This window comes from Sphaeramia orbicularis, chromosome 5, assembly GCF_902148855.1.
Source record: "Sphaeramia orbicularis chromosome 5, fSphaOr1.1, whole genome shotgun sequence".
Lineage (NCBI taxonomy): Eukaryota > Metazoa > Chordata > Actinopteri > Kurtiformes > Apogonidae > Sphaeramia > Sphaeramia orbicularis.
In genome coordinates this window covers 43124760-43139192 of record NC_043961.1, presented here as the reverse complement: position 1 = coordinate 43139192, position 14433 = coordinate 43124760, and the positions used below count along the sequence as shown (strand labels likewise).

At 38.2% G+C, this 14433-nt stretch overlaps 1 protein-coding gene across 2 annotated transcripts in view; it reads left to right on the top strand.

Moving 5' to 3' along the window:
- nisch (nischarin) overlaps nucleotides 1–14433 on the top strand; it is a 189772-nt gene that overhangs the window by 22688 nt on the left and 152651 nt on the right. The gene's annotated exons all lie outside the window — the stretch shown is intronic.

The window sequence follows — 14433 nt, the reverse complement described above, 5'->3', positions numbered from 1 at the left end:
TTTCTTTGATAAATTAGACAAAATAATATCCACATTTGTATCGGATTAATGACGAACATGAACAGCAGCCTCATGAATACAATCCATCCATCCATCCATCATCTGTGGACACCCCCCGTGGACAAGCACCCCTATGGATACTCCCCCCATGGACACTCCCCTCATGGACAATTCCCCTTGTGGACACCCCCCACATAGACACTTCACCCCTTGGACGCTCCCTCCATGGACACTCCCCCTGTGGACAATCCCCTTCTGGACACTCCTCCCGTGGACAATCCCTCCCATGGACACTCCCCCCATGGACACTCCTCTCAGGGCTATTTGCATCAGTTAGAGTTAAATAAACAGCCTGGCCAAAAAAAGTAACTGCCTGGATTAACTAAGCAAATAGCTCAGATCCTTCCATTGGTAAGTACTGCAGTGGTTAATAACACTGGTCAACAACAAATTTATTGTTTAAGTTTTTTGAGCTGATTTAGGATAATTTTGGTGTGCTGAATCCAAAAATCACATTAATTTTGCTTAATCAGGTCAACTTTCTGAACTATGCTACATATTGGCTTTTTAACATTTTTGCTTACATTTATGGGCATTTTCACATCATATGATACAAAATTCTTTCATATTTCTTGCAATAAACGAGTTCTGAAGATTTTACTTTTGCCAATTTATGATTAATGGTTTTTTTAATATTACAGGTGAATGAAATGGCTTCGACTAGAAGATCTTGCAAAAATAAGCCTGACGTATTCTGCTACATCTGCGGTGAATACACCATTGTACCTAACAGGAATCCTGTTAGAAAATGATTTTTTTTCTCTTAAAACCTATTTTGGGTGAGAACTATGTAAAAAATCAACTGATAAAGTCACAAAATGTAATCAATTTTGTGAGAAGATCAAATTTTTCAAAATCAAATTAGCAAAAAAACCTGACCTGATTGAGAAAAACAGATGTCATTTTTGGATTTAGCGGTGCAAAATGGTCCTAATTCAGTTGAAAAACCTAGACAACTTGCAAAAACCCAGTGTAATGTTTCAGCTGTAAAAGGTTATTTAAGTCTAACTGATGCAGTAAGTAGCCTCTCTTGTCTTTAATGTTTAAAAGACTGGACAATGCCAGGATTGATTAAGGTCATCAGGCTTGTGACAAAATGGTTCAGGGAGAATGAGACATCATTTTCACACATGAATAAGGTACCATAAAGTCCAGACTCTAATTGGGATGTGATGAAGACTTGACACAGTGGTCCGATTCTCCATCATCAATAATCAAAAATTAATGCAACTATGGATGGACAAAGTATGATAAAAAATATTGTAAATATTACTACTTGGGGTGTGTGATATGACGATATTAGATCGTGAAGGATTAGAACGTTTTGACGATCCAACAAAAGAGAGATCGTGGAATCGGGGGGGGGGGGGGGGGGGGGGGGGGGGCGGCGTTAAACAGGGGTGCTTTCCATGCTGCACGTACCCCACAATGAGTATGCGCTGTGAAAGTGGAACTTAAAATGGCATGGGAAGTCAGGTCCATCGCGTTATACTCTTAGAATAACATATGTCAACTCTATGAACCTGTTCAATCAGCTAAAGAGACAGCATTCCAAACAGTATGAGAGTCAGACTGCTGCAAGACCAGCCACACCACAGCAGGAGGCAACAGGTATTATAATTATTATTATAAACAAAAGCAAATGACTGTAATGCAAGCATTTAGTAAAGGCACTCTATGAGAAGAGTAGCAAATACGTTCCACATTGATCCTGTTTTGTGGTGCCTGGATTAATATTCTCATTTTAAGACGTCTTCCTCCATCCAAGAACACCAATACACTGATTAGCTACCATTTGAAAAACCAGAGCTACCAGCCACCTGTTCTGTAAGCCTGGAGGATTATTTGAAACAGGCATTCCTTCATTTATATTTTTTTATATTTTTTTTTTATTTATGTATTTTTTTACTTTTCATATTTATTGAAAGCTACCTCAAAAACTAAGTGCAGTTCAGTTTTTGTGTTCAAGAGTGCACTTGTGCACAGTGTTAACGTTTTAGTGTGTTTATGTTTTTGGCACATGTTGGCAAAAACTAAATAAAACTAAACATTAAAACAAACTAAATAAAAAATGTTCTGGAAGGTTCTTTGGACTAAATTATTTTTTTAGGGCTATGTTTTACATGTTTCATATGTTTTATAAGCAGACCTGTACTCCATCTATTACACCATTAACCATAATATATCTTCCATCTGGGTCTTTACATAAGGAGAGTAGGGTGAAGTTTACTACCTCCGCCAAGGAGGTTATTAGGGACCGAGCCGAAAGGTAAGGCCCTCTCACACAGTGAGAGGCCTTGCCTGCAAGCAAGGCCCTATTGTTATTCGTTCGTTTTTATATTATTAGGGACCGAGCCGAAAGGTAAGGCCCTCTCACACAGTGAGAGGCCTTGCCTGCAAGAGAGGCCCTATTGTTATTCGTTCGTTTTTTATTATTATTATTAGGGACCGAGCCGAAAGGTAAGGCCCTCTCACACAGTGAGAGGCCTTGCCTGCAAGCAAGGCCCTATTGTTATTCGTTCGTTTTTTATTATTATTATTATTATTATTATTATTATTATTATTATTATTATTATTATTATTATTATTATTATACTATCGTCACTTTAAACTGGATTTTGACCCCCTGAACATGCTCAAAAACTCACCAAATTTGGCACACGTCAGGCCTGGCGAAAAATTTAATAAAATGAAAAAATTAACCCCATAGGTGCCAAAATGGCCTCTCTAGCGCCACCTATGTGAAAAAAAATGGCAAATGCCCTAGTGGCCAGTAGGATTGTCGTACAGACATAGAACCAGTGCCAAAATGTTGGTTGGAAAAAGGAGTAAAAATCATCCCCTGACACTTACGACCTGACTCCAACAGGAAGTTCGCAATATGCCTTTCAAAATAAAATTTCTAAAACTTACTCCGATGACACCGTTTGTTGTATTGACTTCTAAATAGCACCAAAAGATAGAGTGAACCCTCCTCACAAAAGTGATCTTGTAGCTTAGTCTTAACTGTCTTAGTTTTTTTTTTACAAGCCCGCAAAGTTGGGATGTTTGGAACTCATTTTTCACTTTGCAGGTTTTCCCCACATGTGACATATCTACGCGTTCATGGGACTCACCACAACGTTCACATGTAAAAAAAATTTGAGATAGGATGTACGGTTATTGATTTATGACAATTTGTTTCTTTTCATACTTTTTCCACTTTAGACTGCCATTTGACCCCCTTAACATGCTCCAAAACTCACCAAATTTGCCATGTATGTCATGGCTGGTGAACACTTTGATTCAATATCAAAATTAACCCCTTGGGTACCAAAATGGACTCTGTAGCGCCACCTGTGTACTAAAAAACACACAAAATCTGCCCTAGCGGCCAGTAGGAATTTCACAGAAACATGAAACAAATGCCAAAATGTTGGTCTGATTGAGTCTGACAAATCATACACTGACACTCATGAGCTAACTCCAACAGGAAGTTCGCAATCTGCCTTTGAAAGTTACTCCAACTTTCTGCAATTACTGCTTATTCATTTCAGACTTTTGACAGAAAAGTTATACCTCATTGAATTTCCACGAGTCTGCAGAATCCAAAACTGAATTTTTCAGATACGACCTACGGTTATGGAATTATGGCGATTTTTTGAAGATTATGTGTAGTTTCACTTTTCACAATGACAAAATCCCTATTTAAAGCACACTACTGCCATCTTGTGGCTGTCTGACAAATGACCAGTGGTTACAGCAGTGTTCTGTTATACAGGAGTCCTGGGTTTGACCCAGACAGGGAAATAGCTGTTTTTTTTGGTTTGTTTGGGGTTTTTTTTGGTTTGTTTTGTTTTTCTTCCCTTCATCACATTTTAAAACATGTTTTTACTGCATAATATTGTGGATATTTGGACATTTTGCACACATTCAAAAGTACACACAGTACATTTAAAAAAAAAACAAAAAACCCTTATTAAAAATAATACATACTGTCTGTTACATAACTTCTTTTCACTTTTATGACCAAACGCTCAACTGTTTGTACAATGTTTCTTCATTCAAAAGTACTCTTTCTCACAGACACACATGCTCACACAATGGGGTTTTTCCAAAATAAAAGCCTTAAATATGAGAAATCATCACTGTTATACTCACTTATTCACACAATTTCAATTAATTTTTCAAACTGATTCTTTCTCTCACATACAAAACAAATGCACATACACACAGTAGGGTTTCCAAAATAAAAGTCTCATTTAAAGGTGATGGTGGTTTCAGCAGAGGGTCGCTGGTGTTCTGTACAGATGTAAGGAGGAAAGACACTAAAGGGTGGGAACTGGTATGGGGACGGAGAGGTGTGAGTGGAGCTGAGGTGTCGACGGTCACGGGAGGCGGATCGCGGGGGAGGCGGAACGCCCGGTGCGAGGTCCCGCCCAATGCTGCTTGCAGCTTTAATTAGGGACCAAGCCGAAAGGTAAGGCCCTCTCACACATTGAGAGGCCTTGCCTGCAAGCAAGGCCCTATTGTTATTCGTTCGTTTTTTATTAGGGACCGAGCTGAAAGGTAAGGCCCTCTCACGCAGTGAGAGGCCTTGCCTGCAAGAAAGGCCCTATTGTTTTTCGTTCGTTTTTATATTATTATTATTATTCACACACCACTTTGACCTGGATTTTGACCCCCTGAACATGCACGAAAACTCACCAAATTTGGCACACATGTCAGGCCTGGCGAAAAATTTGATCAAATGAAAAAATTAACCCCATAGGTGCCAAAATGGGCTCTCTAGCGCCACCTATGTGAAAAAAACGGCAACTGCCCTAGTGGCCAGTAGGAATGTCGTACAGACATGAAACCAGTGCCAAAATTTTTGTTGGATCATGCTCTACAAATCATCTACTGACACTCATGACCTATCTGCAACAGGAACTTCGCAATATGCCTTTCAAAATAAAAATTCTAAAACTAACTCCGATGACACCGTTTGTGGTATTGACTTCTAAATAGCGCCAAAAGATAGAGTGAACCCTCCTTAATACAACGATTTCACACCTTTTCCATAACTGTCTTAGTTTCTTTTTTACAAGCCTGCAAATTTGCGATGTTTGGAACTCATTTTTCACTTTGGAGTTTTTCCCCACATGTGACATATCTACGCGTTCACGGGACTCAGCACAACTCTCACATCCAAAAATTTTTGAGATAGGATGTACGGTTATTGATTTATAACAATTTGTTTCTTTTCATACTTTTTCCACTTTAGACTGCCATTTGACCCCCTTAACATGCTCCAAAACTCACCAAATTTGCCATGTATGTCATGACTGGTGAACACTTTCATACAATATCAAAATTAACCCCTTGCATGCTAAAATGGACTCTGTAGCCCCACCTATGTACTAAAAAACACACAAAATCTGCCCTAGCGGCCAGTAGGAATGTCACAGAAACATGAAACAAATGCCAAAATGTTGGTCTGATTTAGCCCGACAAATCATACACTGACACTCATGAGCTAACTCCAACAGGAAGTTGGCAATCTGCCTTTGAAAGTTACTCTACGTTTCTGCAATTACTGCTTATTCATTTCAGAGTTTTGACATAAAAGTTAGACGTCATTGAATTCCCACAAGTCTGCAGAATCCAAAAGTGAAAGAATTTTTCAGATACGACCTACGGTTATGGAATTATGGCAATTTTTTGAAGACTATGTTTACTTTCACTTTTAACAATGACAAAGTCCCTATAAAACTCTTCCTGGTGCACAGCTGTATGTGTCTGTCTGTAGTGCAGTGGTTCATATAACTGCCTATGGAACAAGAGGACCTGGGTTCGAGTCCCAGACAATCCAAATTTTTTTTTTTTTTTTTTTTTTTTCTTTCTCCATTTTAAAACAGGTTTTACTGCATTGTATTTTGGATATTGGAAATTTTGCACACATTCAAAAGTACATGGAGTACATTTTTTCAAAATAAAACTCCAATTACCAATAATACAAAATTTCTATTACATAACTTCTTTTCATTTGTATGATCAAACGCTCAACTGTTTGTACAATGTTTCTTCATTCAAAAGTACTCTTTCTCACAGACACACATGCTCACACAATAGGGTTTTTCCAAAATAAAAGCCATAAATGTGAGAAATCATCACTTTTATACTCACTTATTCATACAATTTCAATTCATTTTTCTAACTGATTCTTTCTCTCACATACAAAACAAATGCACATACACACAGTAGGGTTTCCAAAATAAAAGTCTCATTTTAAAGGTGATGGTGGTTTCAGCAGAGGGTCACTGGTGTTCTGTACAGATGTAAGGAGGACATACACTAAAGGGTGGGAACTGGTATGGGGATGGAGAGGTGTGAGTGGAGCTGAGGTGTGGACGGTCACGGGAGGCGGATCGCGGGGGAGGCGGAACGCCCGGTGCGAGGTCCCGCCCAATGCTGCTTGCAGCTTTAATTATTATTATTATTATACTATCGTCACTTTAAACTAGATTTTGACCCCCTAAACATGCTCCAAAACTCACCAAATTTGGCACACATGTCAGGCCTGGCGAAAAATTTGATAAAATGAAAAAAGAAACCCCATAGGTGCCAAAATGGGCTCTCTAGCGCCACCTATGTGAAAAAAACGGTAACAGCTTTAGTGGCCAGTAGAAATGTCGTAGAGACATGTAACCAGTGCCAAAATGTTTGTTGGATGACGCACTAAAAATGATACACTGACAGTGATGACCTAACTCAAACAGGAAGTTCACAATATGCCTTTCAAAATAAAATTTTCAAAACTAACTCCGATGACACCGTTTGTCCTATTGACTTCTAAATAGCACCAAAACATAGAGTGAACCCTCTTCACAAAAGTGATCTCGTAGCTTAGTCTTAACTGTCTTAGTTTTTTTTTTTTACAAGCCGTCAAAGTTGCGATGTTTGGAAGTCATTTTTCACTTTGCAGTGTTTCCCCACATGTGACATATCTACGCGTTCACGGGACTCACCACAACGTTCACATGCAAAAATTTGTGTGATAGAATTTACGGTTATTGATCTATAACAATTTGTTTATTTTCATACTTTTTCAACTTTAGACTACCATTTGACCCCCTTAACATGCTCCAAAACTCACCAAATTTGCCATGTATGTCATGGCTGGTGAACACTTTCATACAATATCAAATTTAACCCCTTGGGTGCCAAAATGGACTCTGTAGCGCCACCTATGTACTAAAAAACACACAAAATCTGCCCTAGCGGCCAGTAGGAATGTCACAGAAACATGAAACAAATGCCAAAATGTTGGTCTGATTTAGCCCGACAAATCATACACTGACACTCATGAGCTAACTCCAACAGGAAGTTGGCAATCTGCCTTTGAAAGTTACTCTACGTTTCTGCAATTACTGCTTATTCATTTCAGACTTTTGAATGAAAAGTACTCATTAAATTCCAAAAAGTCTGCAGAATCCAAAACTGAAAGAATTTTTCAGATACGACCTACGGTTATGGAATTATGGCGATTTTTTGAAGACTATGTTTACTTTCACTTTTCACAATGACAAACTCCCTATAAAACTCTTCCTGCTGCACTCTTACATGTGTCTGTCTGTAGCGCAGTGGTCCATGTAGCTGCCTATGGAACAGGAGGACCCTGGTTCAAGTCCCAGGCAAACCAAGAATTTTTTTTTTTTTTTCCATTTTAAAACTGTTTTTTCTGCATTGTATTGTGGATATATGACATTTTGCACACATTACAAAGTACATAGAGTAATTTTTTTTTCAAAATAAAACCCCTATTAAAAATAATACAAAATGTCTACTACATAACTTCTTTTCATTTTTTATGACCAAACGCTCAACTGTTTGTACAATGTTTCTTCATTCAAAAGAACTCTTTCTCACAGACACACATGCTCACACAAAATAGGGTTTTTCCAAAATAAAAGCCTTAAATGTGACAAATCATCACTTTAATGCTCAATTATTCACACAATTTCAATTCATGTTTCTAACTGATTCTTTCTCTCACATACAAAACAAATGCACATACACACAGTAGGGTTTCCAAATTAAAAGTGTCATTTTAAAGGTGATAGTGGTTTCAGCAGAGGGTCGCTGGTGTTCTGTACAGATGTAAGGAGGACGGACACTAAAGGGTGGGAACTGGTATGGGGACGGAGAGGTGTGAGTGGAGCTGAGGTGTGGACGGTCACAGGAGGCGGATCGCAGGGGAAGGCGGAGCGCCCGGTGCGAGGTCCCGCCCAATGCTGCTTGCAGCTTTAATTAGGGACCGAGCCGAAAGGTAAGGCCCTCTCACACAGTGAGAGGCCTTGCCTGCAAGCAAGGCCCTATTGTTATTCGTTCGTTTAGATATTATAAGGGACCGAGCCGAAAGGTAAGGCCCTCTCACACAGTGAGAGGCCTTGCCTGCAAGCAAGGCCCTATTGTTTTTCGTTCGTTTTTATATTTAGGGACCGAGCAGAAAGGTAAGGCCCTCTCACGCAGTGAGAGGCCTTGCCTGCAAGCAAGGCCCTATTGTTTTTCGTTCGTTTTTATATTATTATTATTATTATTATTATTTTTCCGTGACGCTTTAAACTGGAATTTGCCCCCCTAAACATGCTCAAAAACTCACCAAATTTGGCACACATGTCAGGCCTGGCGAAAAATTTGATAAAATGTAAAAATTAACCCCATAGGTGCCAAAATGGCCTCTCTAGCGCCACCTATGTGAAAAAAATGGGAAAAGCCCTAGTGGCCACTAGGAATGTCGTACAGACATGAAACCAGTGCCAAAATTCTTGTTGGATGAAGCACTACAAATCATCCACTGACACTTATGACCTAACTCCAACAGGAAGTTCGCAATATGCCTTTCAAAATAAAATTTCTAAAACTAACTCCGATGACACCGTTTGTCATATTGACTTCTAAATAGCATCAAAAGATAGAGTGAAACCTCCTCAAAAAAGTGATCTCTCACTTTTTCCGGAACTGTCTTAGTTTTTTTTTTACAAGCCCGCAAAGTTGTGATGTTTGGAACTCATTTTTCACTTTGCAGTTTTTCCTGACATGTGACATATCTACACGTTCATGGGACTCAGCACAATGCTCACATGCAAAAATTTTTGAGATAGGATGTACGGTTGTTGATTTATAACAATTCTTTTATTTTCATACTTTTTCCACTTTAGACTGCCATTTGACCCCCTTAACATGCTCCAAAACTCACCAAATTTGCCATGTATGTCATGGCTGGTGAACACTTTCATACAATATAAAAAATTAACCCCTTGGGTGCCAAAATGGACTCTGTAGCGCCACCTATGTACTAAAAAACACACAAAATCTGCCCTAGCAGCCAGTAGGAATGTCACAGAAACATGAAACAAATGCCAAAATGTTGGTCTGATTGAGCCCGACAAATCATACACTGACACTCATGAGCTAACTCCAACAGGAAGTTGGCAATCTGCCTTTGAAAGTTACTCTACGTTTCTGCAATTACTGCTTATTCATTTCAGAGTTTTGACATAAAAGTTAGACCTCCTTGAATTCCCACGAGTCTGCAGAATCCAAAAGTGAAAGAATTTTTCAGATACGACCTACGGTTATGGAATTATAGCGATTTTTTGAAGACTATGTTTAGTTTCACTTTTCCAAATGGCAAAATCCCTATAAAAGTCTTGCTGGTGCACATTTTCACATGTCTCTCTGTAGTGCAGTGGTTCATGTAGCTGCCTATGGAGCCGAAGGACCCTGGTTCAAGTCCCAGGTAATCCAAAAAATTTTTTTTTTAAATTTTATTTTAAAACAGGTTTTACTGCATTGTATTGTGGATATTGGAAACTTATGACCTAATTCCAACAGGAAGTTCGCAATATGCCTTTCAAAATAAAATTTCTAAAACTTACTCCGATGACACCGTTTGTCGTATTGACTTCTAAATAGCACCAAAAGATAGAGTAAACCCTCCTCACAAAAGTGATCTCGTAGCTTAGTCTTAACTGTCCGAGTTTTTTTTTTACAAGCCCGCAAATTTGTGATGTTTGGAAGTCATTTTTCACTTTGCAGTTTTTCCCCACATGTGACATATCTACGCGTTCAGGGAACTCACCACAACGTTCACATGCAAAAAATTTTGAGATAGGATGTACGGTTATTGATTTATGAGAATTTGTTTCTTTTCATACTTTTTCCTCTTTAGACTGCTATTTGACCCTCTAAACATGCGCCAAAACTCACCAAATTTGCCATGTATGTCATGGCTGGTGAACACTTTGATTCAATATCAAAATTAACCCCTTGGGTGCCAAAATGGACTCTGTAGCGCCACCTATGTACTAAAAAACACACAAAATCCTCCCTAGCGGCCAGTAGGAATGTCACAGAAACATGAAACAAATGCCAAAATGTTGGTCTGATTGAGCCCGACAAATCATACACTGACACTCATGAGCTAACTCAAAAAGGAAGTTGGCAATCTGCCTTTGAAAGTTACTCTACGTTTCTGCAATTACTGCTTATTCATTTCAGAGTTTTGACATAAAAGTTAGACCTCATTGAATTCCCACGAGTCTGCAGAATCCAAAAGTGAAAGAATTTTTCAGATACGACCTACGGTTATGGAATTATAGCGATTTTTTGAAGACTATGTTTAGTTTCACTTTTCCAAAAGGCAAAATCCCTATAAAAGTCTTGCTGGTGCACATTTTCACATGTCTCTCTGTAGTGCAGTGGTTCATGTAGCTGCCTATGGAGCCAAAGGACCCTGGTTCAAGTCCCAGGTAATCCAAAAATTTTTTTTTTTTTTTTTTTTTATTTTAAAACAGGTTTTACTGCATTGTATTGTGGATATTGGAAATTTTGCACACATTCAAAAGTACACGGAGTACATTTTTTCAAAATAAAACCAAAATTAAGAATAATACAAAATGTCTATTACATAACTTCTTTTCATTTTTATGACCAAACACTCAACTGTTTGTACAATGTTTCTTCATTCAAAAGTATTCTTTCTCACAGACACACATCCTCACACAATAGGGTTTTTCCAAAATAAAAGCCTTAAATGTGGTAAATCATCACTTTTATACTCACTTATTCATACAATTTCAATTCATTTTTCAAACTGATTCTTTCTCTCACATTAAAAACAAATGCACATACACACAGTAGGGTTTCCAAAATAAAAGTCTCATTTTAAAGGTGGTGGGGGTTTCAGCAGAGGGTCACTGGTGTTCTGTACAGATGTAAGGAGGACAGATACTAAAGGATGGGAACTGGTATGGGGACGGACAGGTGTGAGTGGAGCTGAGGCGTCGACAGTCACGGGTGGCGGATTGCGGGGGAGGCGGATCGCCCGGTGCGAGGTCCCGCCCAATGCTGCTTGCAGCTTTAATTATTATTATTATTATTATTTTTCCGTGACGCTTTAAACTGGAATTTGCCCCCCTAAACATGCTCAAAAACTCACCAAATTTGGCACACATGTCAGGCCTGGCGAAAAATTTGATAAAATGTAAAAATTAACCCCATAGGTGCCAAAATGGCCTCTCTAGCGCCACCTATGTGAAAAAAATGGGAAAAGCCCTAGTGGCCACTAGGAATGTCGTACAGACATGAAACCAGTGCCAAAATTCTTGTTGGATGAAGCACTACAAATCATCCACTGACACTTATGACCTAACTCCAACAGGAAGTTCACAATATGCCTTTCAAAATAAAATTTCTAAAACTAACTCCGATGACACCGTTTGTCATATTGACTTCTAAATAGCATCAAAAGATAGAGTGAAACCTCCTCAAAAAAGTGATCTCTCACTTTTTCCGGAACTGTCTTAGTTTTTTTTTTACAAGCCCGCAAAGTTGTGATGTTTGGAACTCATTTTTCACTTTGCAGTTTTTCCTGACATGTGACATATCTACACGTTCATGGGACTCAGCACAATGCTCACATGCAAAAATTTTTGAGATAGGATGTACGGTTATTGATTTATAACAATTCTTTTATTTTCATTCTTTTTCCACTTTAGACTGCCATTTGACCCCCTTAACATGCTCCAAAACTCACCAAATTTGCCATGTATGTCATGGCTGGTGAACACTTTCATACAATATAAAAAATTAACCCCTTGGGTGCCAAAATGGACTCTGTAGCGCCACCTATGTACTAAAAAACACACAAAATCTGCCCTAGCAGCCAGTAGGAATGTCACAGAAACATGAAACAAATGCCAAAATGTTGGTCTGATTGAGCCCCACAAATCATACACTGACACTAATGAGCTAACTCCAACAGGAAGTTGGCAATCTGCCTTTGAAAGTTACTCTACGTTTCTGCAATTACTGCTTATTCATTTCAGAGTTTTGACATAAAAGTTAGACGTCATTGAATTCCCACAAGTCTGCAGAATCCAAAAGTGAAAGAATTTTTCAGATACGACCTACGGTTATGGAATTATGGCAATTTTTTGAAGACTATGTTTACTTTCACTTTTAACAATGACAAAGTCCCTATAAAACTCTTCCTGGTGCACAGCTGTATGTGTCTGTCTGTAGTGCAGTGGTTCATATAACTGCCTATGGAACAAGAGGACCTGGGTTCGAGTCCCAGACAATCCAAATTTTTTTTTTTTTTTTTTTTTTTTCTTTCTCCATTTTAAAACAGGTTTTACTGCATTGTATTTTGGATATTGGAAATTTTGCACACATTCAAAAGTACATGGAGTACATTTTTTCAAAATAAAACTCCAATTACCAATAATACAAAATTTCTATTACATAACTTCTTTTCATTTGTATGATCAAACGCTCAACTGTTTGTACAATGTTTCTTCATTCAAAAGTACTCTTTCTCACAGACACACATGCTCACACAATAGGGTTTTTCCAAAATAAAAGCCATAAATGTGAGAAATCATCACTTTTATACTCACTTATTCATACAATTTCAATTCATTTTTCTAACTGATTCTTTCTCTCACATACAAAACAAATGCACATACACACAGTAGGGTTTCCAAAATAAAAGTCTCATTTTAAAGGTGATGGTGGTTTCAGCAGAGGGTCACTGGTGTTCTGTACAGATGTAAGGAGGACATACACTAAAGGGTGGGAACTGGTATGGGGATGGAGAGGTGTGAGTGGAGCTGAGGTGTGGACGGTCACGGGAGGCGGATCGCGGGGGAGGCGGAACGCCCAGTGCGAGGTCCCGCCCAATGCTGCTTGCAGCTTTAATTATTATTATTATTATACTATCGTCACTTTAAACTAGATTTTGACCCCCTAAACATGCTCCAAAACTCACCAAATTTGGCACACATGTCAGGCCTGGCGAAAAATTTGATAAAATGAAAAAAGAAACCCCATAGGTGCAGAAAAATTATACCTCCTTAAATTCCCACAAGTCTGCAGAATCCAAAACTGAAAGAATTTTTCAGATACAACCTACGGTTATAGAATAATCACAATTTTTTGAAGAGTATGTGTACTTTCACTTTTCACAATGACAAAGTCCCTATTTAAAGTACACTACTGCCATCTGGTGGCTGTCTGACAATTCACCAGAGGTTAGAGTGGTGTTCTGTTATACAGGAGTCCTGGGTTCAAACCCCAGACAGGGAAATAGCTGTTTTTTTTTGGTTTGTTTGGGTTTTTTTTGGTTTTGTTTTGTTTTTCTTCCCTTCATCACATTTTAAAACATGTTTTTACTGCATAATATTGTGGATATTGGACATTTTGCACACATTACACTCAAAGAAATGGAAAACCCATGTAGTAATCCTTATGCAATGTATTTATGTTGAAAATATTTAATAAATTCATTTTTAGCGAAAAAAACAAGAGAGTTACATTACATTTAAATAATAATACAAGTCTTGGGAATATTCAATACTGTTTAATACAATTTAGTCAACGCAGTCACTTAAAAAATGAAGTTTGGCATGTTTGCCGCAGTGCATTGTGGGTAGTGGGTACTATGTTGTAAATGTGTTATTTTTATGCTCAAGAATTCAGCGGGGTTGTTGTGTTAGTACTAGTTTTGACTTAATATGTGTATGGCAATGCTTATTGGACTTTTTGTTTATTTTTTCTGTATTTTTGTAATTTGTAAAGTTGCACCCTGAGTGAGAGCCATTGGCAGAGCAATGGCTATCCTGTTGTGATCACCTTAGATTAGGCCTGCCTGCCTGTCAAATTAAGAGCATAACTTGTGCTCACACCTGACACTGAGTTAACTTCCTGTTGAACTTCCACCTACACTACAATAATGATGATAAGGAAATTAAATGTAACAGCATGTAGTAAATCCAGCATGTTTAATAAATTCAACATAATGGTATTTAGTGAATTAAACATAACAATATTTTGTAAATTCAGTGT